Source organism: Uranotaenia lowii, chromosome 3 (genome assembly GCF_029784155.1).
Source record: "Uranotaenia lowii strain MFRU-FL chromosome 3, ASM2978415v1, whole genome shotgun sequence".
NCBI classification, from domain to species: domain Eukaryota; kingdom Metazoa; phylum Arthropoda; class Insecta; order Diptera; family Culicidae; genus Uranotaenia; species Uranotaenia lowii.
Genome location: NC_073693.1, coordinates 98,423,285 through 98,427,287, shown reverse-complemented (window position 1 = coordinate 98,427,287; position 4,003 = coordinate 98,423,285).

Genomic DNA, 4,003 nt, shown 5'->3' with positions numbered 1-4,003 from the left:
TGGATTGTTTTCGTTGAATTCCGAAATTCTTTCTTTAAACTTTCAATTTTCACCCTACTCGGAATAGGGTAGGTATGTACCTAACTTGCAACAAATTTGATTTTCAATAAAAAAAAATCTTATCAAATCGTAGAAAAATTTGTAATCTATATATATAAAAAGCAATTATCTGTATGTATGTTTGTTTGTTTGTTTGTTTGTCCTCTATAGACTCAGCCGCCTTAAGAGCTAGAGATCTGAAATTTGGCATGGATGCTCATTAGGACCAGGAATGATGAAAAATGTTTTGAGATTTTTGGACGACCCCTTCTGAAGGGGGTCGTCCATACAAGACAAATATTGTTTTTACGTTATTGACGTTATTTTCCGTCGGATTGTGATGAAAATTTGCACATGAGTGTTTTGAGAGCCGAGCAACCGATTACAGTTATCAAATTTAGGGTCAGGGGTCGGCAAAAGGGGTCGTCCATATTCACTGATTAATGTTTTTGCGATATTGACGTTATTATACATCGGATTGTGATGAAAATTTGCACATGAGTGTTTTGAGAGACGAGAAATCGATTACAGTTATCAAATTTAGGGTCAGGGTTCGGCAAAAGGGGCCGTCCATATCCAATGATTAATGTTTTTGCGATATTGGCTTTATTTTACATTGGATTGTGATGAAAATTTGCACATGAGTGTTTTAAGAGACGAGCAATCGATTACAGTTATCAAATTTAGGGTCAGGGGTCGGCAAAAGGGGTCGTCCATATCCACTGATTAATGTTTTTGCGATATTGGCTTTATTTTACATTGGATTGTGATGAAAATTTGCACATGAGTGTTTTGAGAGACGAGCAATCGATTACAGTTATCAAATTTAGGATCAGGGGTCGGCCAAAGGGGTCGTCCATATTCACTAATTAATGTTTTTGCGATATTGACGTTATTATACATCGGATTGTGATGAAAATTTGCACATGAGTGTTTTGAGAGACGAGCAATCGATTACAGTTATCAAATTTAGGGTCAGGGTTCGGCAAAAGGGGTCGTCCATATCCAATGATTAATGTTTTTGCGATATTGGCTTTATTTTACATTGGATTGTGATGAAAATTTGCACATGAGTGTTTTAAGAGACGAGCAATCGATTACTGTTGACGGTGGGCGTTACAAAAAACCAATTTTGCTAGCGAAACGCTTCAAACTGAAAGTTTATTATAAGTATTATTGAAGCGACTTAAAGTTATTCAACTTACATTAATAGTTTTCAGGTATGTTTAACGCGTCAACGTGTTTGTGTTTGAAACAGTTTGGAAACCTGACTTTCTAATAAATTTCGGTTAATACTATTTACCAATATTTTAACTTGAAATCTAACCTGCTATGTAGAGGAACCGATTACAAATCAACGGAACGGATGGAATAATAAGAACGGCAAGCTAAATATTCGGTAACAACTATAGAAGATAGAAATTAGTTCACATTAGTTCACATTTTTTCATTAATTTGTGTGATTCACATTTGTTAACCTCGAAGTAGCCACGTCGGAGAAGTGTGATAAAGTAACCAAGGAAACGACGGCGATGTCAATACGATGCCGGTCGTCGTTGCGTCTGTCAAATAGCCTCTGCGTCCGCCCCAAATAGTTTCAAGATTCGTCACGATTGTTTGGCGGCGTCTCGAGATACTCTCAAGCAGTGCACCCAGTTCTCAACAATTACAGTTATCAAATTTAGGGTCAGGGGTCGGCAAAAGGGGTCGTCCATATCCACTGATTAATGTTTTTGCGATATTGGCGTTTTTATAGATCGTATTGTGATGAAAATTAGCACATGAGTGTTTTGAGGGACGAGCAATCGATTTCAATTTCGAATTGCGGATCAGAAGTCGGCTGAAGGAGTCGTCCATATCCAACTTTAATGTTTTTGCGATTTTGACGTTATTCTACATTGGATTGAGATGAAAATTTCCGCATAGGAGTTTTGAAGGACGCTCTTTTGCTTTCAGGTTTCAAATCTTGACTCAGGGGTCGGCAAAAGGGGTTATTATCTGTTCACTGTTTTAACGATATTCTTTTGATTGAGCATAGAATTGTAATGAAAATTGACACATGGGAATTTACCAAAAAAGATAACTGATTTCAGGAGTCAAGTTTTGAATCGTGGTAAAAAAAAGGCCGTCCATGTTAGTTGCTCACTGTTTTCGCGATATTGTCGTGATCATGCATCGGATTGAGATGAAATTGTTCAGATGAGGGTTATAAACTATGAGCAATTGACTCCAGGTAGCATGTTCCGTGTCAAGGGTCGGCGAAAGGGGCGTCTATATTCACTGTTCACTGTTTTCAAGTTCCTGACGTTATTTTACATATAATTTAAAAAAAAAATGGCACAAGGAAGTTGTGAGGAACGTAAAATTGGTTTTAATTATCGAATTTCGGGCCACGGGACAGAAAAAGAGGGTTTCATTGAATGTTCAGTGTTTTGTGCAATAATTTTGTTCGAGGCAGTTAATTGATACCAATTTAAGTGTGAAGGTCAAGCAAAAGAGTCGTGCACATAAACAAATAGGACATGTTTCTGCCATAATGTCTAGATTTTGTAACCGATCGAGAAGAAAACACTCTCACATAAATTTTAATAAAAATCCAATCAACCGTTTAATTTGACTTTCAAGTAATAGTAATAATATCGACTTTAAACACTGTTGAATTTTTTCCCCAAAATTGTTGAAAGAATGTTTCGAATTCATTTTCTAAACTCATTTTGACGTACCAATGATTTAAAGCGAAACGAAGTTCGTACGGGATCAGCTAGTTTTTGATAAATTTGTGCTTCCAAAAAGGCCATAACGCATAAAACATCAATTGCAGTAATTTTTGGTTATGTTTACAATATTTAATGCATTTCATTTTCCTGTCGATAAAGCTGTTACACTGTGCGGCATACATTTAGGGGTAAAAAAAAATACTATAAAATTTCAATAAGCTAAAATTTTGTCTGTGCTAAAATCTTGAGTAAAAATTTTTAGGTAGATGAAATTTTAATGTTATCAATCGCGAATAGAAAAACAGTCATATTCCACCGTATGGAACTGAACTGATTTATAAAAAAAATAAGTTAGCGATTGTTTGAATTAAACCAATATAAAATTTGTAGCAAGGTACCACCAGCAGTGATGTCAAGTGATTGTTTTTCAATATCAAAAGACATTTCCCTAATCGACATCTAATAAGTTTTTTGTCTTATAAGTTATAAGTTATAACTTATATAAGTTATACGAAGTTACGATCTTCGAGAAACTTGTTCAGCGAAAAATTTCTTTTAGAGAATTTCAAAATTGGCGCAAAAATGATTATTTAGCAGCCTCGGTTCAACAGAAGAAATAAAAACGATTCAATGGAACAAAATATTAAATTTTCCCATACATAAGGGAGATGAGGGCATAACGAGCACCCAGGGCATAATGAGCCCTCCTTTTTTCTACATAAGTACGTATTTTCTTAAACAAATTTTCATAAGGACTTGTTTCGTACTACCCATAGTATTAATTTTCCACCAAAAAAGAAATATCCTTTTCATCTTTACAGAAATACTAAATAATAACCAGCTTGGTTCTCAAGTGACGAAAATATTATAATTTTTGAGCACCACCAAATAAGCTTTTATGACCTTTAAATCATCTTGATCTGGAATGTATGCACTGCAATATGATCTGCACATTGTTTCTCAATTTTCAACCTCATAAAATTTTTGATTTTTCTCTTTAATCAATTTTAAAACGCTTTTTTACTTTAATTTGTTCACTAGAGGCGAACAGAGCACTGTCAATGAAGGCATAATGAGCATTTTCTGCCGGGGAATCTAGCAGCGAATTCAACTCGGTGAAGTCAACTGAATAATAGAGCTACAGCTTGGCTTGTTTCGTCTGCCGATTTGGCCTATTGGTAAGGTGTCGGAGAGGTAATCAGTAGACTTGAGTTCGATTCCTGTTCGAGGGGATTTTTTTTGCACGT